Raw genomic sequence first — 21,945 nt, 5'->3', positions numbered from 1 at the left:
AAATGCAATGGGGAACTTCACTTATGAGTGACTGAGTTCTTATCAACCCAGGCCAATGCAGCCCTGCTGGGTGAGAGGACCGGTGGTGATGACTGTGATGACTCTGGTGGTTTGCTCCTGGCTTTTTAGCACCAGGAGCAGCATGCACAGCTGAAAACCACACTAGACTAAAATTCCTTCCCTGTGCTCTCTGCCTGAGTGTGAGCTATGCAGCCAGCTCCTGTGGTTAATCACTGAGGACAGGATTCCCTCCGCATTCTGCCACAGCCACCTTCCAAATGAAAGCTGTGTCTTTGTCCCAGTTTATTTAGCTACTTTGACTCACTCCAGCTTACCAGGGTGAGGGGAATTTACAGCCCCTTTTAAGCTACCACAGCACCATGCTTGCCAGCATCCCACCTGTCACGGATGCTTGTGTGTGCTTGTTTGGAAAGCTGCTTGTGTAGTTTTGCTTCAATGCAAATGCTTTAGGCCTCAGTGCAGTGAAGTAATCAAGAATATGCTTGACTTTAAGTTCATGAATGATCTCTGAATCTAGACCTTTGTACGCAGAACAAAAACCTTTAAATAAAGGAATAGCTTGTATGCCAGCAGCCCAGCTGTTTTTCAAACAGCCCTCCAATAACAAACCTAAGAGCATTTGCATGGGTAGAAACAAAAGTTGGATAAGGAGGCTGATTCACAGCCTGGCTTCTGGAGACATTTTATAAATAGCTGCAAGAAAAACACAGGAGTTTTTTATTATTATTAGTTGATAAAACATGTTGACAGAATCCTTTTCAGGACTGTAACTTGGGGGCAGGATGTCTTTTCGGACAGCAGACACATGGCAAACAACTTATTTGCTGAAGAAAGCCAGATGCTCCGTGTCCTTGGCAGGCAATTTGGAAGATTAAGGAAAATCAAGCTTGTGACTAGAGGGTGGTAAATAAGTAAAATAAATAAATAAAGCAGTCACATTCCCCACAAGAAACTCTTCTGTCCTTTTTGGCAGGACAGCTGGTTTTCAGCTACTTCTCCCCACAGTGTGACTGACAAGGAAGAGCAGGCCACCTGAGGGGAGAAGTGCTTCTCGTTTGTCAGTCACTGCCCTCTCAGTACTGTGCTGCTGCATGAATGAGTTCCGACGCCTCTGTGGAGTTTCACAGCATGTCCCAGGCAAGATTTATGGTCACAGTGATGATGGGCTGAGAGGATGAAAGGGACACACAAAAGTCAATACAAGGGCCAGGAACATATGTGTTGAGCATCCTCCATCAGGCAGTTGTCCAGCCTGCCTTTGAAGCTGTTATGCAGCAAGCAGACACCTCTGGCAAACCTAGGATGGATAATAACCCAGACATCAAGGGCTGGAAAACAGGAAATACAGTATGTCTCCTACATGTAGAGCTCGATCCGTAGCTGACGCAGATCGGCATCATGCCATTGGGAAAAGACTCTTTGTATAGACTGAGACCAGCTGAACACCGGAATTTCCAGTAAAATAAAGTAGTTCTGTGAATAAACAAAATATTAGTGGAGGACAAAACAGACATGATAAAGTTTGTCTTGTTTATGTTTCATACAGCTGGTCTTTTCTTAATTTTTCTTCAGCAGATGTTTGTGCTGGCACAGCTTTGAGATCAAAATATTGTACTGCTTTCACGCCATATCAGGGAGAGGGCAGGAGGGCTGTAAAACATCCCCTGGGCCATTAGAGTTTATGAACCAATGAGCTAGAGAGACCATGCAGCAGATTTTTGAATGTCTGTCTGAAGCCTCTGAATTCTGTATGCTCTTACCCCCACTGTCCCTCCAGGTATAACATTACTCCTTCTTTCATCAGGCTTACTTCTCAGTCAAAATACTGACACTACTTCAAATACCATTTGGATAATTCCTCTATAGTGAGAATGATGGGGAGGATTCCCCCATTTGCTATTCTCTCCTGTGTACACTTTATAGGTGACTGTATTCAAACACCTTCCAGTAATGCACTGCCATGGTGGCAGTATCAGTTAGTCAGTTACTCTCTTTCCTTCCATCCTATAAGAGACTTGTTGGTTCAATGAAGGTGTCAAAGGAAGTGAGAGGACTCAAAGTAAAAGGAAAACTGTCCCCTATTATGGGGCAGCTCCTTCATACTACTCTTCTTTCCCTTTTGTGCTAGTACAGGCAGCAAGGAGAACTGAAATACCTTAGTGTCATCACATGAAGGTAAACCAGAAATATTTTTATAATTGTTTTTACTATTTGAATAACATGAAGGGGACCCTGAAATATTTTTGATTTAAACAAAGATTTGATTTGATTTGATTTGATTTGATTTGATTTAAACAAAGAAGTCCCTGCCCAGATGACTAAAGGGAGTAAGGACAAAAGAGAGAGTGACACATGCATTACATGGTGAGCAGCAGAGTTGCTCAATGCTGCCTAAGTTTCCCTAAAGCACAGGAATTCAGCAGAAAAACGTAGGTGGCCATCCCAATGTGATTTGAGCCTCTTTCTGAGGAAGCTCAGACTGCCTTCACCCCCTCAAACATCTAATCTGACATTCCTCCTGTTTATGGGTAGAGACCTCCCTGTACCTCTTCTGGTTTGGCAGGGTCAGTGTGTGACCTCTCACAGCTTGAGGATGACAAGAGATGAGTAAAGGCAATGAGTGCTACAAATGTGTGGGAGGGAGAGGCTGGTGGCTGAAGCCCTTGGAAAGACCTTCATTTTTTGAAAGTTCTATTTTTAACGACTGTAATATTCTATTAATATTCAGGGGAGATATAATTAGGACATTTTTTCTATTTTGAGATTGTTTTTGTCTGAGTATTGGTTTGGACTGCAAACCAGTTCTTTGGCAAACTCCTGCTTTTGTGTGTTATGAGGCAGCAGTCCTTGGCGGTACCTAATGAGATTAGAGTCAGCCTTGACTGGACATACTCACCCCATCAGCTCCACCTGGGCACTTGGTGGGATTTTTTTGGGGAGGCTGACACCATTTTGTCTGAGTCTTAAGTATTTTCAGTTGCTGGAACCTAAGGCTGGGGATTATGCAGCAACAGATAAAAGAATACAAATAGTCAGATGTTGGGATTTTGAAGTGTGTTTAATGCAACATGTAAAAAATTTGTATGCTATTTCATAGTTTTCTCTGATTTGTCCACGACTAATCTGGTGTGGGCAGTGTTTTCTCTGTCTCCCAATAAAACCACCCTGCATAATCATGCACCAGACTATTTATTCCTGGGAATGGCTTGCATCACACATGAAAGAATGTAATAATGGCACTTGGATGGAGTATTGTTATTTATGGAGGAAAAGGTTGTGTTCTGTGCCTGCACCAGCAGTGGGTGGCTACAGCCTTGGGTAGCACAGTGTTGGAGTGCTGTGCTGCCAGCAGATAGGGAAGTGTGCCTCACAGCCAGTTGCTTTCGTCATTGGTGCAGAGTTGGGACATCATGATCCTCGGTTCAGGCTTTGTTATTTATATCACTGTGTAAACAAAACTCCTTCCTTTTTCTTCTGATAAATAGTGAGAAAGCCAGTGCAAGCTAATATGAATGGGGAAGTGAGTGAGTGAGTTTATCATACTGCTGGTATATATTGGTATCCCCATGTCTTCTGTTATGCAAGGGAGAAACTGGTGGCTGGTTTTTGTTTTTATTTCTGGAAAGTGATCATTTTTAATCCCCAGTCTTTCTCCCTTTTCATCCAGCTCCCATATTACTTGCCAAGTTTTCCTTTCAGACATTCTAGGAACACCCTCCCAGCTGCAGGAAACTGCAGGGCTGCCAGCCATGCTCTGCTCTGCCTTGTGCCCCTGTTCAGCTGGATGCTCCCTGGCTCTGCAAAGCAAAACAGGGATGTCATTCTGCTTCTCCTGCCTCTGCATCTCTTTATACTTAATGTTTTCTCACACTATCACTGTGATTCCATTTCCTTTTGGCATGGGCCTCTAAACTGAACAGCGTTTCCATTTGACTATTCCATTCATATACATTTATAACATAGGATATCTGATACAAATAGCCTTGTAGAGACACACCATCTCTTTCTTCCTGGCTATTTTTAATTGATTTTCTTTTAAAGAAAATGAGCAAATACATCAGAGGAGATACTGTGCAGTTTAAGCTTTAGGAAAAGTTCAGGTAGCAAGAAGAAAAGAGAGCTCAGCCTTTAAAAAAAGAAAAATAGAAAATGTTTACCCTTTGAGAAGTGCTACATGTCAGTTGTGCTGTGTTGTGGACACAACAGCAGGTCTTCTGGAAAAAAAAATAGCAATGTGGAGTTCTTTTTTTATAGGGCATTGCCAAGCCTGGATTAAATGTGGTAAATGGAGAAGGGTAGAGGATTTCTGTTTCAATCCCCATTCTCACTGCTGTCACTGCCAGTCATGTTGGCAGAGCGTTGCCACTGTCAGCAAGGAGTCTACTGGTCACAGTCTTTTCTTGTTTGCAAACCCCATTTTTTTGCATTTTGGAATTGACTGTCGTGACTCCATTGGCTGTTCAGTGCTAACAACAGCAAAAATTAATGCACATAAGGTTGCTGGAGTAAGCATGGTAGGTACTATATACTCAGGGAAAGAAGATGTTTTACAAAGTCACTCTTATAAGTGAAAATGAACCTCTGGGGGAGAACCGATTGTCCCAGTTATCTGTGGGGATGAAAAACCCATGCTTGGTCTTGAGCTCTGAACTGACTAATGCATTTTTGTGTGTGTGTGGTCTAGACTCCTGTGCAGTTTAGTCATAGCCCAGCCCTGATTTTCCCATTGTTTTACATTTAAGGCATGCTCAGAGCTTTCCAATATTTTTGCCTTTCCTCAGCAATATTTGTAACTTACTACCTAAAAAGTGATAAAAATTTTAGAGTCAGTTTTCATCCCTCCTTCACTTCTAGGTGACCTGATGGAGTACAGTCTTGTCATCACCTTATAAATCAGCTGTTTGAGAAGGGTGAAAAGGGACTGTGCAGATAATTACTCTGAAAAACTTCAAATTATCTATGCCTGAAGCAGCTGGAAAGACTGCTAATGCAGTAGGATATTTTCTGTAAAAGAAGCAGTGAATGGTTGCACATATCCTTCCTCCTCTTCCCAAATATTTGCAGATGCTTGTCAACACAGAAGTGACATCTTGGAGCTGTCGTGCATCCACATGGGGCCACTGGCCACTGAGAAGTCCTCTGAAGTGTGACAGCTCTTCGGAAAACCCAGGCAGGAAAGGGGGTGCCCCTTTGGTTCCTGCTGTTAGAGCTTTTCAAGGTAACAAACCTCATTTGGCCTCAGCCCCATGTGGGAGTGGTGGGGCAGTGTCTGGGTCTGCCTGGTGTGCCATCCCTGTGCCCAGCTCCATGTGCTGCCCCTCCGCTTCACTTTGAATTTCGATCCTACTTTATTTTTTCAGTGATTGAGTTAAGGGCGAGGATTTGAGCTAGTTGGTTTAAATTCAAGCCATATGAGACAGAAGTGATTTTCTTGGACAGGAAAAATAATATTGGAGAGTTTATAGGACTTACAATTGCTCTGTATTTTCATGGAGTATGAAGACAATTTGTCTCTCTACTTCTCAATCTCAATGTCTTATTGGATCTTATTGGATTAGCTTGTTGTTCTTGGAATTTCTATGTACTGGCGTAGGCTCAGCAAATCTTTTTTTCATATTTGGTTAGCCTGGAGATTGCAGTCTTTCTTTGACAATATGAAATTGCTTGTACAGATGATCCCTGCTCATCTCTTTCTCCTAATTGTGTTCAATACAATTACATGTCTTTCCATCCATGCTTCAGTCCTCCTTGGACTCAGGCTGACCTAAGCGAAAATCCTGGACAAGCACAACTATCCACAGGAAGATGCTATTAACACTCCTGTCATTTGCTTACTAGCAGCAGTTCCACAAAGAACTGGACGCTGGCAAGTGAAGAACCTGCCAAAATCAAGAATGGTGTGGTAGTAGGACTCTTTGGGATTTTTATGAAGAATTAAGAAGAAGACTCTGAAGAATCTTTCTGGTTTTGAGGTATCATGGTGAAGAAGCATCTGATCATCTTACTAGGCAATTCCATGCTCTTATATTGCATACCTTGAGTGAGACACCAGTCCTGCATAGCTGCAGCACCATCCTCCCACCCCGCCTGCACAACAAAGTGCCTATAAATCTTTGCACAGAAGTCAGACCCTTCTAAAACCCAGATATTCATATTCCCATTAAAATCTGAACAATGGGTTTTTTCCATCAACAGTTTCAGGCTATCAGTCTCAGCTGTGAATGAAAATTTCATCAGGCAAAGGCTAAAGAAGTCGCACCTGTCAGCCTGACACACTGTTTATCTTGAAGACTTTACTTCAGAAAGTATAAAGAGTATTTATTTTCCTTCCTGCCATCTATGAGGTTATTCAGTGATTTGAGTGTGCTCACACACAGCTTTCATGAGCCAACCTTAATTGCACAGCAACGTGCCATAAAAACAAAGATTAGGCATTATTATCTAGGAACCAATTTTACATTCTTCTCCTCTGACTTGAACTGTTTAAAATATAGGGCACTATCTCATTTTGGCTGCACATAAATATCTCTGTTGTCAAACTGTCCTTACTCAACCAGCCAACTTTTCTTGGTGGTTGAAAATCATAGTGTTTAATTGTGTCAGTGGAGGTGAAAAATGTTATTGGTTCACCACCTGGCTGCACCATATAGTTAAAAAAAGTTAAGTAACCGAGTGTGGAATTTAAGGGACTGCAAACATTTTTACCCATTAAGAAATGAATATGATGGAAGGGCAGAAGGAAGAAAATAAACAGAGTATGTATTTCTTTATCCAAGTGCATTCTCACTTTATCCTTTCTAGCTGACTTCAAATCTTCCAAAGAGTGTGCATATAAATAGGGTGTGATAGGGGCCTAAGGCATCAAAAAGAGGCTTCTGCCAGATTTCTATAAGCTTTCAATCAGTCTGTGACTGCAGAGTCTTGAAATTGTTCAATAGTCACTGCCACCTACATAAGCAGAATTGACAAGTAAAAGCATGATGGACCAACTGAAAATTCAGTTTTCCTGGGCTCAGTATTTACTTAATTCTGGTGACCTCATCTGTCTTACAACTGAGAGGAAAGCTGTTCAGTGTAGAAATTCATAGTAAACTGCTTGGGTGCAGGAAAAAAAAAAGTCACATATTAATTTATAGCATCCACTGAATGCTCTCCATGCTGGACAAAAGTTTTGGCAAACAGTGTAAGCCATCTGCTCCTAGGAATAGGTTCCAAGGAGGTGGTTTATAGTTCATGGTATTTGAAGTCCCTTTTGTGTAACTCTTCATCAATGAAGAGTGCAACCATGGCATTAGCTTTCCAATTGGAATCTCACTGAAAAAAAGCCTGGAGGGGAACACTGTCCTGTATCAACTATCATTTACAGACAATTGACTACCTTTGGTGTAATGCACGTATGTCCAAGATTGCAAGGCAAGATAGATTCTATTTGCCATCCGTATGGCAGTTGTCTTCTGTTAAGTGGGCAGTTTTCCTTATCTCTTCCACAACCACTCCTCCCTCCGGGGAGACATCTGCTGATAATAGGCTATTGAATGCCACTGCATGACTGATAAGGACTACAGCATACCACTGGGAGATGCTCTGCCCAGAGGGAGGAGCCAAGCATTCCTACTTGGATATAATATTGAGGTTCTGAAACACCAGCATGGCTTCTCCACTGGATTTCCCAAAGGAACAGCTGCCTCTTCCACTGGATCTTCAGAGGAAGACTATACCCTTTCTACATGATCCCTGCTCCAACAGAACCACACCTGACACTCAAGGAGGACTGCAGCCACAATTCCAATTGGGCTGCTACCAACACCCTGACCAACAGGGTGTCAGGCTGTGTTCTGACACTGTCAGTGTTGTTTTGGTTTACTGAATTATCATTTTATTTTCTTCCCTAATAAAGAACTGTTATTCCTGCTCCCATATTTTTGCCTGAGAGCCTCTTAATTTAAAATTTATAGCAATTTGGAGGGAGGGGGGTTACATTTTTCCATTTCAGGGGAGGCTCCTGTCTTCCTTAGCAGACACCTGTCTTTCGAAACCAAGACAACATATAATGTGATGGTGTTTTTATCAGGACAAAAGCTACTGAGGATTTTTTGTTAGCTGAGCTACATGAAGTCTCTCTCCTTTATCCCACATAGATGTAACCAGATGTGTAGGATCTAGCAAATGTAAGGAGAAAAGAGAGAATTAGATAGATCCATTAGCCTCTTCTCCTGCATAGTGGAGGCTATGATGTTTTCACTCAGTAACTAAACTCTAAACCAAATATTTATCTCAAACAAAAGCAAAAAAGCCTCTTTTATATAGGAGCAAATGGTGGGATAGAGTACAACTTGCATTAACATGTGTATAGGTGGATTAAGTGCATCCACATCTTCACAGTCTCTTGTGTATAGGTGGGAACACTGCTGGCTCCTGTAGAGAGCATTTTAAGCAGACATGGTCTGAGAGGCTTGCGTGCACAACCCTGCATGTATGACTGCTAGCAGAGATGTGCTAGCAAAGACATGCTAGCAGAGATGTGCTGCCCTTGGACAGACAATATGGAGACACTTGCCAAGATGTGCCCAAGGAAAAGGGATGTGAAGCAGGATGTTCTAGGGATGTAAAAAGAAGATAAGGGGCAAGATGTTCTACTAACACTTTTGCCAAAATATGCTATGTGACCAAAGATATGTTAGTTCTTTGCTTTGTAACCAATCAAATATATTCCCACGTTGCTGAACCCTGCATTACAAAATAAATGTACCCTCAGATTTGCAATTAACGAGCACTGATCATTACTTCCATGAAGACTGATCTTTGACTCCGGGTGCTCCTCTCTCCCTCTCCCCTTCACCCCCTCTCCCCTCATATTTCTCCCTTTAGGCTCCTTAGGGAATTTTCAAATGTGGACCAAGAAGGCAGTTATCAGCATGCAAGGTAATGAAGAAGAACTGTGATAAGCAATCCTTTGGCCAAGGAAGAAGATTTAAGGAGCAAACATTGATTCACAGCTTCTGTCAAAAGTCTGCAATAAGGCTCAGCTGTGGATCTTGGAAGAGGGTGAGACACCAGGTACAAGAGAAATCCCTACAGCAAGGCTGCTTGGATGCACAGAACTCACTGATTCAAGCTAAGTAGACTCTGGTCTGCTCACAAACACTCTTTTATTTGAGGCCAGTGGAAAAAAGGATGTGGAGTCTGAATACCTATGAGAGTTGCAGTCTTTATCTCCTGCCCTTTATTTTTCTCTAGGATCCACTCAGACACTCCTTCATTTGCCCAAGAGCTGTGGGCTCTGCTGAGGTAGCATTCTGAGAGGGCTGGCCATATTTTGTGTGTCCAGGGTCCTGATGGACACCAGCTTTGCTCAGAGCTGCCATCTCCTACAAGGAGCTTGTCTGTGGGAGAGGCCTGCCACAGTGGTCCAGGCAACCAGAAGGGTTTGCTGGACTTGAGTGTGTCAGCAGAATAACCTAGAGATGTGAAAGAGCAGAGTTGTAGTCCCAACTCTCTTATTTTGTAAAAGAAAACCACTTTTGTTTACATTCCCCTGACCTCGCACTGGTAAATTCTTCTTCACTTCCTGCCTGTGTTGTATGCTGTGTGCCAGCCTAGTGGAACAGAAATCTTGTTTTCTAGTCCTAAGGCAAGTATTGCTGTGAAGGAAAGAGACTGCCCAGCTCTAGTTACAGCATACTGTGCTAGTAACCATTCTCTGAAGTTTGGCATTCTGCATGGCCAAAGAGCATCTATCTTCCTTCCTTCCTTCCTTCCTTCCTTCCTTCCTTCCTTCCTTCCTTCCTTCCTTCCTTCCTTCCTTCCTTCCTTCCTTCCTTCCTTCCTTCCTTCCTTCCTTCCTTCCTTCCTTCCTTCCTTCCTTCCTTCCTTCCTTCCTTCCTTCCTTCCTTCCTTCCTTCCTTCCTTCCTTCCTTCCTTCCTTCCTTCCTTCCTTCCTCCTTCCTTCCTTCCTTCCTTCCTTCCTTCCGACACTTCCCTTCCGACACTTCCTTCCGACACTTCCTTCCTTCTTTCGACACTTCCTTCCTTCCGACACTTCCCTTCCTTCCTTCCGACACTTCCTTCCTTCCTTCCTTCCTTCCGACACTTCCTTCCTTCCGACACTTCCTTCCTTCCTTCCGACACTTCCTTCCTTCCTTCCTTCCTTCCTTACTTCCTTCCTTCCGACACTTCCTCCTTCCGACACTTCCTTCCTTCCGACACTTCCTTCCTTCCTTCCTTCCTTCCTTCCTTCCTTCCTTCCTTCCTTTCCTTCCGACACTTCCTTCCTTCCAACACTTCCTTCCTTCCGACACTTCCTTCCTTCCTTCCGACACTTCCTTCCGACACTTCCTTCCGACACTTCCTTCCTTCCTTCCGACACTTCCTTCCTTCCTTCGACACTTCCTTCCTTCCTTCCTTCCTTCCGACACTTCCTTCCTTCGACACTCTTCCTTCCTTCCTTTCCGACACTTCCTTCCGACACTTCCTTCCGACACTTCCTTCCTTCCTTCCGACACTTCCTTCCGACACTTCCTTCCGACACTTCCTTCCGACACTTCCTTCCTTCCTTCCGACACTTCCTTCCGGACACTTCCTTCCTTCCTTCCGACACTTCCTTCCTTCCTTCCTTCCTTCCTTCCTTCCTTCCTTCCTTCACTTCCTTCCTCCTTCCTTCCTTCCTTCCTTCCTTCCTTCTTCCTTCCTTCCTTCCTTCCTTCCTTCCTTCCTTCCTTCTTCCTTCCTTCCTTCTTCCTTCCTTCCTTCCGACCTTCCTTCCGACACTTCCTTCCGACACTTCCTTCCTTCCGACACTTCCTTCTTCCGACACTTCCTTCCTTCCTTCCGACACTTCCTTCCGACACTCCTTCATTCCTTCCTTCCTTTCCTTCCTTCCTTCCTTCCTTCCTTCCTTCCTTCCTCCCTTCCTTCCTTCCTTCTTCCTTCCTTCCTTCCTTCCTCCTTCCTTCCTTCCTTCCCTTCCTTCCTTCCTTCCTTCCTTCTTCCTTCCTTCCTTCCTTCCTTCCTTCCTTCCTTCCTTCCTTCCTTCCTTCCTTCCTTCCTTCCTTCCTTCCTCCTTCCTTCCTTCCTTCCTCCCCTTCCTCCCTTCCCTCCCTTCCCTCCCTCCCTTCCTTCCTCCCTCCCTCCATCCCTCCATCCCTCCATCCCTCCATCCCTCCATCCCTCCCTCCATCCCTCCCTCCATCCCTCCCTCCATCCCTCCATCCCTCCATCCCTCCCTCCATCCCCACAGGCCTCTTATGAAATTAATAAACATAGGGTGTTTCTTGACTGGGTGGAGAAATTGCATTCAGATCACATCATGTCTGAGGCCTGGAAGGTCTTTGTGAATCTGTTCTGGTCTTTGCTAAATAGAGCAGGATGCCCTCCAGTCTAGTAGCAAATCTCTTAGGGGAAAAAGAAAAAGTCAAAGAAAACTCTGCTTTGTATTGCTATTAATTAGAGAACCAGGTCAGTATGATTTGCAGACCCTTGATCCTTCTCTTTTTTTGTGTGCTTGTGTGTAAGAGATTGTAGTCATTATAATGGCAGAAAAATAAAGTCTGTGGTTGGAACCACATTACATAATTCTCACCAAAACCTGGGTACTTCTGCAGGTCATTATAATGTGATAAATATGTCTGGGCCAGGAATTTTCTAGAGTCTTACAGGTACGCACATATCACCCAGTTCCCTTCTCAGAGAGAGATGAATGCATCTGAATACAGATGGGCTCCCAGGCCAAAAGACAGAAGCTGTAACATCTCCAAATACTTATCTCTCTCAGCCATTGGGACAACCTGCAACCTTCTGCTTCTCCTGTAGGAGATCTTGAGCTGTTTAATGTGTCTGGGATCTCTCCCCAGACCTTCCCCCTTACATTTGCTGTGGAGACAGTTCTGTGCTTCTGTACTGGATCAGGTTTCTCTAAGACTTATCTGTCTGGGCACATTCCTCAGTAGGCCTGACAGGTTATGTCTAAGTAGGTGCCTGGTTTGCTGCTTCTGCCAAACTACAATGTTTCCCTCAGGCCGCTGGGGGAGTCTGTGCTGGGGACAGCACTCCTGGGATGCCATGGGAAGATTCCTATGGCAGGGTGACAGGGTGGTTCACTTCCCCATGATCCCTCACTCCTACAAGCAAATGAGCATGTGTCAGTCCCCCCTACTTACTGGAAAGTTCTGTACCCTCAGCTTTGCTATTGGCCTCCCCAGTTCTTGTCACGCCCCTTCTGCTTCTCATTGGTTTGTTATATATCACCCCATCCCAACTCCTCCCTTGTCCTACCTTCCCATTGGTTGAGTTGTACCCCGTCCCCTCCTGCCCCTCCCCAGTTTATAGACATTGTGTCCGCCCCCACTCGGGGGGCTTTTTGCCACAGCTCTGAGGCTTGCCTGTCAGCTTCTGTGTGATCAGACCCTGGTTTGCTGTCCCTGACTCCCTCACCAGCAGTTGTTCCCCTGCTTCTTTCCCACGTCCTCTTACCGTCACCTGGACCTTCCTACCCCTCTTCACGACTCTGTACCCTCAGATTCTCCTGTAATAAACCCCAGTGAACTGTCATACAGCAAGCGCTCCTGTCTCCCATTGGTGAGAACACAGTATTACTACATCTGGGTGCGGGCAGAAGGTTGGCTGAGAGAATTGGCTGCAGCGTCAGGGGAAACCTGTTCGGATTTGCAGACACCCCGACGGAACCGGCTTGGGGTGGCCCGCAGGCTCCTATCAAAGACTTCAACACATGCCTTCCTGTTTTTTATTTGTGTGCATATGTGTGTGGCTCTTCTGAATACGGACAGGAATTTCCTTTTCTGAGTCCAGACATCAGCCACTCACTGTTTCTGTAGCTTGCTCACAGACTGACTGCTGCCCTGGGCCCTTTCATTTTCCCATGAGAACAGCAAATTCACACTGGGCTGATAGAAGAGGCCTTGTGTGATACTCTGGGTGTGCAGCCTGTTTTTTGCTGGTGTGCTTTAACTGCAGAGGAACTAACAGTCCCTGTAAAGCAAACCTAGCACCTGATGGGGGTTGTTCAGAAGGATAAAAAAGCTAGTAGCATTTGTCTCAGTGTGCATCAAGGGTGAGCAGCCAGAAACTTCACAGCAGAGATTGTAAATTAAAGGAGAAAAGATTGGTAAGGTGACTGAGGGCAAACTCCCACAAGACAAACTATTTATCTCCTTCCCTTTTTAGCCTGTGACTGTCCATCTGCATGAGTGTCTGCCTGCCTGTGTGTCATTCCTCCTCCCCTCAGAAACTTTTGAAGCGGTTGTCTTATTTCAGCCAAACTAGCTGAAACATAAAGACCTCAGCATTGCTAAGGTCCTGGGATTATCTGGAAAGTAGACATCTGCTGTGGAGGAAGAGACTCTGCCAGTGCTCCTCATCTGGAGGAGAGGGTGCAGGACTAGCTGAATCCCTGTGACATTTTGTGGGATTACTGTGAGTCCACAGGCAGGCATGATGGCAGAACACCAGACTTTAATGCTTCTAGTTTTCACAGATATGCTTATTTGTGCATTCACAGGAGCCTGCTACAAATACAGGTTATATGACACTGCAGGATGAAAAAAAACTTTAAATGTCTGAATGTGAATACAGTCACAGTGAAGTGCTACAGCTTTGGCACAGCCATCCCTGTGCCTCCCCTGAGAAACATGCCTGTGAAGCTCACATCCCAATGACAACAGTAGCCTGTGGAGCCAATAAATATGGACTTTTTGAGAAGTCTGTCTTGGGACTCCATTTTCCAGCTAGAATGTCACAAGGGAGATAAGGAATTAACAGAAATAAGGACATAAGAAAGTAGAGAGAAATAAGAATTCATTACTGTAAGCTTTCTTTTGTAACAGAGAATATACTAAGCTTCCAGGTGAAGTGTCATTTCCTGGGAAATACCTACCCAAAGTCAGAGTGGCATAACCAGTGCTATCCAGGAAGCCCAGTGGTGAAAAAACATGTTTTTTAAGAAATAGGAGAAGCAGATGAGAAATAAACACTGAAGACTGGGTGAAGAAGCAGTGTGTTCTGGGAAGCAGTGACAAGGTACAACCAGGCAGGTGAGTGATCAAAGTGGCCTGATGTGGCAGTGGGGCCTGTGCAGTGAGATGGGGCTGGGCTGTGTCCAAGAAGAACTGCTCAGGAGTAAAAGTGTCCCACCCTGCCCAGTACTACTGCCTGCTGCACTGGTTAATACCCTCAGACCCAAGGCTGAGAACCTGAAGAGATTTCAGAGAAGAGTTATTGGAGAGAATTTGGTGTTAAATCCACTTTGACAGCTGAGGATGTGAGCAGCAGCTCCAGGTAGTGTGTTTATCTGAGTAGGAGACAGAGAGGCCTTCTGGGTCCCAGCCTGAAGCTTTGCATGGCATGAAGGATACTAAAGAGACCTCATTGTGCCTTGACCACAGTGGGACAGAAGACTTGAAAGGTGGAAAATCAGAAAAATTCAAATTGTAAATGTCCTAACCATGAAGGCAACATATGTCTGGAATGAATAACCAAGGATGTGGTAAATTCTCCAGAGCTTGGAGTCAAAAAAAAGATCCCCTGGAATTCCCGCAAGGTACAAGGCTTGATTCAGAGATCAGAGAGTGAAATGCTGTGGTGCATGTTATGCAAGAGGCGGGACCAGATGATCAGTCTGGCTGGCTCTGGTCTTCAGAAATTTGAACCATTGTTGTAGAAAGGGTCTAGGAGAATTACCATGAGACAAGAAACAGAACAATTAAATAACCACAGTATTTTCAAGGACACATATAAAATAATGGACCATTTTTTTAAGCAACAGCAGAGATAGGGGGAAGATCGTGGGGAGTAAGGAGGTTGTTTTTTTCCTATTTGGAAACTTGCCCATTGTATGACTTCGACCCCAGAGATAAAGTGGGTTTTCTGGAGGTTTATGAGCTCATTCACAGACAACATTTATTGGAAGATTAGTGGAGTTTCTATGTGGACTTATCCAAAAGTATTACTGGCTTCCAAAATGCATTCATCAGTCTTCAGGGTGCACTAAGGCATGGTCTTGCACCGAACAGATTTACACAAATGGCTTATTAACAAAATCAGGATTAGGGCCAAACAGATGTCAGTGTATCTGATTAGCTCAAAATAAACACAGTTGTGAGATAAGAAATAGCTGTGGTTTTGCTTCATCTTCTTGTGGTTGCATACTCAATAGATGATGGGAAAGGACACGTAAGGTATGAGGTTAAATGACTTATCCACTCCTGCAACTCAGAAGGCAAAGCTGAAGAATCCAGGAAATTTCAGTCCATGGGTAATAAATAAACAATGGCCCTGATCCAGGAAACTCTGCCATGGACATGAATCCCCCCAAGGTCTGCAGCCTCCCTTTCTCAGGATTATGCAGGTGTGGGTTTTCATTTTGGCAGCTGAAACTCCCCAAGCACTGAAATAACTATCATTTTCATCATGCCACATGCATTAAAGTTGTGATAGGCAAAAATATTAGAAAATATTTAACAGTTTTTCTCTCATGAGGTCTTAAATGTTAATTGATTTGGCTAAATGTGGAACACAACAGCTTTTAATGGTTTCTCATTAAAATCTATGTTACCTTGCTTCATGGTCCATGTCATCAGCATGTGAAGTATCAAGAGGTGTGCAGACCAAATCTAGTGCTATAGATCAGAGAATTATATTAAACATGAACCAGCCACATTCATCCATGCACATTGAAAACTGGTGATCAAGTTCATTTGCTACACTGCTTTGCAGAGAACAAGCAAGTCAGACTTAAGGCAGCAAGAATTATTTTGGTACTCCCTTTTGAACAAAATGTGATTGTTCACTCAAACATGGAAGAAATTCCCCATTTTTTAATGTTTTTAATGAGAAACTGGAATTTGCACTACAGAGTACTCTGCTTTGATAACTGTATAGATCCATGAAAGCAATTTCTAGTCATTCAATCAACTGCATTGTTGCCATTTTCTAAGTGAAGTATTTGGGTTTTTCAGTTTGATTTCCAGTGCTAATTTTTCACTAAAATAATTTAAGAAGTTAGGTGTCCAAACCACTGCTGAACAAACCATTGTAGACAACCTAATAAAATAATTCCTCTTCTCAACATCCATTTTCATTATGAAAGTGAAGCAGCTAGGGAGAAGGAAGAACTGTTTCTGATCAATTTGAAATTAAAGTATTCTTTCTTATACTTCTTACAATTTCTGTTACCAGTAGGTGAAGACACCAACACAGCAAAAGCTCTACAGCTGGGCTTCTTTGAAAACCTGACGCTGTTTTTTTGTGGATTGCACTCTAAATAATTTAATTAGCCTTTCAAAACCCTGCTAGGATCACTTTGCATCTTATTTTATTAATTTCCAAGCTGAAGTTGACTCTACTTGTTTGCTGTAGAGGAGCATTATGAGAATAACATTCTCTCTTGTCTCTAGTGGTGTCATCCCTCATGTTATCCAGGCAAAGACATGTGCCGTCATAATTCTCCTCCTGCCCTACCCTGATCTGTGCTCTGGCTCAGCTATTGACTAATCTCCAAAATCACGGGTAACATTTTGTGTATTTTTTGCCTCTCTTTGTGTTGTTCTCTACCATTTTACAGCAGTGAAAGCCTCTGCTTTCCCTCTCTGCTTTTAATCAATAGCAAGTGTTAAGATAAAAGTTCATTATTTAGCATCCTCCCACTTCTTGTTCTCCCTGGAACCTCTAAACATTTTCATATCATACAGATGTTACTGAGAAGCATTTCATCTAATCTGGGTTCCCAGAAATGCATGGGGGTTAATTTTGCATATTTACACTGCTTTTTATGATGTAGTCTTTCCTACAAGTCCAGTTTTTGAGTTGGGGAAGGCCTGCTTTCTTAGCAAGAATGTAAGCAGTCTTGAGGGGATGGGAAAAGAGGATTTAGTAGGATTAGGTTGTAATTATCTCATCCCCTCTTTAGGTATCAAGCTGAAGTGTTTAATTTAGGCGACTTGTTGCTCTAAAGTCCTATCAAATCAAGAAGGATGAAAACAGAACATTCAACAGATAGTTCACTTCTTACCTTGACTCAACACCATCATTTCAAATAATAGCTTGGAATACATGCCCTTAGCCAGGACTCCAGCTGATGCAAATGGTGGGTACCTCTCTCAAGGTTGGTGGAATTTATCAGCTTTTGCAACTCAGGCTCTATCTTTGCAAACTTTGCTATGGATAAGATTGGTCCTCCTCATTTTTACTCTCCTCAGTCATAGTGTTTTTGCTCTACCAATGCAATTTTCCCTCTCATGTATGGTATTCCACATTATGAAATTCCCAGGTGTCCCTGAAGCTGACAAAAGTCTGTGGTGGCTGCTCTCCTCCATGTGCCAAGACCAGATTTCACTCACCTGCTGTACAGGGCTGAGCCAAACTCAGGGGCAGCAGAGTCTTGTCTGGCCCATGAAGGTGGGGGGTTCTTTGGGTGCAGTTAGGGCTAAAACACAGTCCTGATGTTCTCCTTCACAGGGTTCTGTCAGAGAGGAGATAAAAGTCACTTTGTGCAGGGCAGAAAAAAATGAAATGCCTCTGAAAAGAATTTGTCTCAACTTTGCAACTGGCAGTGGTAATGGTTTTTGGTCAGGTATTATCTCCATAGTTCTGTGAGTGAAGGCCAATTTTCCTTTCAAGGCACTGTATATTTAGTTATTTAATCAGGCTAAATTATTCCTTCTCTCCTCACCCACAGTTAGATCATGACACAGAATTAAGCACAGCCTTTCATTCCACCTCTTCTTGCCTCTCTGTTTGACCTAGACTTTGGGGAGCCATTAAGTTGCCTGAGATACTGATTTAATAAGGGCAGGAAAATTAAAAAGGACAAAGAGACACCTGACTGATTGGCATTTCCAAGAGTTTTTTGCAATGAGCCAGTGGGAATTTTATAAGATATTAAGTATTTGCTTTCACATAAATTTCCTCCACATTCTTTCTCTTATGTTTGCTGGGTAAACTTTCTGGAATAAAGTTCACATCTTCTTCTTTGTAAGTGTTATACTTGGGAGGTAATTGAGTTGGCTCTTTGTTATGAGAACATTTACTCATTTAATTGCACATATTGTGTCTGTGGACACGCTATCCCTGCTTCTCTCCTAAATTTGATTTGGAATGAATCCCATGATAAAAGGTCTTTACCAAGGGAAAAAGTTTTTAAATACTAAATTTAATAAAGTTACATTTAAAAGTTGCAGTTCTGAGAATAATTACTTTCTCCCCACCGTGATTCAGGTATCTTCTACTGATTTTGTGATTTGTAACCAGTCAGTTTTTATTTTGGAAACAAGGCATAATAAGATAATTGAGTGTCATATCAATAACACATTCATACTGTTGTCAGAGTTACTTGTTACGTCCTGCTTTGCCGTGGTGAGCAGCAATGCAAAACTTGGGAAAGATAAGATCCTTACAGAAGATGAAAACAAACACTGTGGCAAACTTTGTCCCATTTCTGGACTTCAGGTGCTGATCTTAAGGTAGTGATGCAAGCAAATATTTATCTTCTACATGTTGCTATCAGGAATAGCAGAGCAAAGTGCTAGGAGGGAGGTGATGTGAGGGCCTGCAGATGTGTCCCTCGGGCTGAGCAGTCACATTCCTCAAACCATGTTAAGCAGCACAGATAAGGTAAACTATACTTTGCAATGCAGCGCATCAGTTTGATAGATAATTGTCCTGTGGGTTTTTTATCATTTCCCATTAATTTGGATTTTATTGTGTACCAAGACTTAGCAACTCATTGTTATGAGCAGACAACCTGATCTTTTTATTCAATTTAAACTTAGCATCTGCTTAACACTAAGTCAGATAAAATTACCAAGAAGTGAGTTCTGCTTGAAAAAGGATGTCAAGATTAGAGTCAGCTGATTTCTTTGTCATCCCCTGACTGTTAAAAAATGCACTGTTTTGTTTTTTTGGAGAATTCAGTGTCATTCAATCAAAGACCAGTCTCTTCAAGAGCAGCACATTTCCATGTGCTGAGACATTTCTATGTCTCAGGGCACCAATAAACTGCTACTAGTTGGAATTAATTAATTAAAGAATTGGAAAGTAGTATTTTCTGAAGAAGATGAGAATCATCTTTTATAGTAGTCTGCTCTAAAAAGAGCTGGGGTTATAACTACAGGACAGGCCATCAGGAGAAAAATGTGTATTCTTGTCTGTCTTTCAAGGTGTTGGGATTTATGTGCTAGACTAGATTCATGCCTTCTTTGAATCCTGGCTTATATCAGACTTCTGTATCCATGGTTATAAAAATGGCTACTGCTGAGGTAGAAGTAAGAAAGCAATGGCACAGGTTTCTTTTTTCAGTTCACCCAGGTGGAGCTTATAAAAATTTTGCTTTATAACCTTCAGCTTTGACAAAGAATTGGAGTTTCTTCAGTATTTCAGTACCTCTGAAGTGTCTACTGTATATGGAAGTATTTTTAATATTTTTTGCTCAGAAATAAACTGAAAATGGATATTTTCAGTCAATGATGATACACTGAAGTGTTCAGGTGCTCTGAGTTGTATCAAAAACCAGCTTTTTTTCCCCTCTGAATTATTTTCTGTGAGCACATTTCTGCTTCTATTTGCTGATAAATTTTTGATATGCTTAACAAAGAGCAGTATCAGCAAAGTGACCTGTACATGGACCTGGCACAATTGTTTGCCTTGTATCAGAAGGGAAACTAATTTGGGAATCACTGCCTTGTCTAGACAGAGAAAAAAAACAAATAGAGTCATGGTTATATACTCTGCCTGAGCAGCCCTGGGATGGCATTGCCTCAGGACAGCAGCAGATGCAATACAGTCCTCCACAATTCATCTCAAGGCTGCAGGGACTGTGTCTTTTCTTTCTCCTGGACTCATTTTCATAAGCTTGATAAAGCTGTTAATACTCATGTCAGCTGGCCATGGTTCTGTTTCATCAGAGGAGGCATCCAAAGAACAAGATTTTTTCTTCCCTTTTACAGTGACTGCAGATGGGCCAAGACAATCCAAACTAAAAGTGTCAGCCTAATTACAGAGAATATCAGACCATCAGGTTCCTGAAGCCCAACAGTTTTCACACAGAGGGATCTGACGATGGGTCAGATGCTTAGCGAACGCAAATCCACATTGCATCACAGATTTTGACAGATCAATGTCAATTTACGCTAGTGAAGAATCTCGATCTTGTTCAGTGCTATCAGTACCAACATGGAGATGCAGTAAGGAATGTCAATTCAGAACACAAGTCAAAACAGAGGGTCTGCTTATCTGCTAGGCAATGCACACCTTATAATTTATACAGTGCAAAGCCCAATAACAGAACTGGGGAGCCAAGTACCTCCTGATAACAGCACCTGGAATTGAGCAGTGCCACGGATAATAAATCTCAGTGATGGCATAAAGCTAAGCTGGGAAAAAATTAAATCAGCCACTCGAGCAGCTGAACAGCAGTCTCAGCTGTGCTGCTTCATCCAGAATGATGCACTCCACGGGGTTTTCACCGCCTAAACAGATGTTCCCCTAGTACAGGATGCTTTCCATTTTTGTATTGTTCATGCTGGATTTGTGTGTTGCAGATGAGATCTTCAGCTGCTGTAACCAGACCTGTCTAGTCAAAGGCTGGTCAGGACAAGGCTGCCACTCCCAGATCCTGTCTCCCACTTCCGTCTGCGGTGTGGGCTCCCCAGATGCTCGGGCTCCGCCAGCTGCAGGGCGGCCTCAGGCTGGAGCAGAGCCATGGTGCTGTGCTGCATGTGGCACTGTGTCTCCAGACAAGCTTGGCTGGGGGGCCTGTCCCAGGTGTCAGGAACATTTCCCCAGCTGCTGACACCCATCACTGCACAGCTGTGATGTGTTCCATGTGGCCTTGGTGCCCTGAAAGTCAGTGCAGCACCAGGGGGCAGGACAGCAAGAAATGCCCCCTTTGCAATACATCCATACAGATATTGCTGTCTAAGCATCTGCTAGTTTTATTATTTTGGCTCTTCAACATCCAAGTTGATCATGCCCAGACAGTCTTTTGCCCTTAGCTCTGCAAAGAAGACACAGCCTTTTTTTACTTTTTTTTTTGTTTTCTTTTTCTTTTTTTTTTTTTTTTTAAATAAATGGGCAAATAGGGCATGCTGAAACAGAAGAGAATGATAAGGAAAGGCAATAAAATTACTGGACAGGTAATATTGCTATGGCTCATTGAATTTATCGTACATAATCTTCAACTTTCACTTCATTCCATCTCATAAGAATGATTTTGTATTTCAAAATTTCACAGAAAAGTCTGATATTTTCCCTTCACGATACTATGTTGGATCATTACTGAGAGGTGGAAGGAGGGGAAGAGGCTCATGCAGTTTAACTCAATGCAAGTGTGAAACTGTAAAATGCCAAGTATGCTGAAGTACTAATTCTTGTGTGAGTACCACTGCAATACAATAAATAGCATTAGTCTTTACACAGTAACAATTCCAGATTTCTGTCCATTCAGGAGCAATGCCTTTTAAGTCAATGGTATAGCAGTCTCTTCTTGCTTTGGGCTGTGCTGCTCAATATTAGGGAGGTCTAGTCTGCTAGACTAGATAGAGTTAGCTCTGTTGGGTCCATCTTAACCCTATAGAGAGCATGTGGACAAATATAATCTTGTGTTAGTAGAAACTGCCAGGCACAAATTCTGAACAAAATGTGAAAGTGCTGTTCTTAAACTTGGCAAAACATACTTGAAGGTGTTTATATCTGTGAAACCAAATGAAGATGCTTAACCTTGGAAATCAGCTGAAATGCAAGCTGAAGACTCACCCCTGAGTTTCAGTGTCATGAGAAGAAGAATATGCCACCTATATGATATAGAAGAAAGGCAGAAGTCTACATAGAATAGTCAGTATTTAGTAGTGGCTATCATACAGTTAGAGATACTGGGATTTTCCCCAGTCTAGATATGGGGGCTAGGAGGGTTTAAGAGAG

This window comes from Motacilla alba, chromosome 1A, assembly GCF_015832195.1.
Source record: "Motacilla alba alba isolate MOTALB_02 chromosome 1A, Motacilla_alba_V1.0_pri, whole genome shotgun sequence".
NCBI lineage: Eukaryota > Metazoa > Chordata > Aves > Passeriformes > Motacillidae > Motacilla > Motacilla alba.
The sequence above is the reverse complement of the archived record's forward strand: the minus strand, read 5'-3'. Positions refer to the sequence as shown.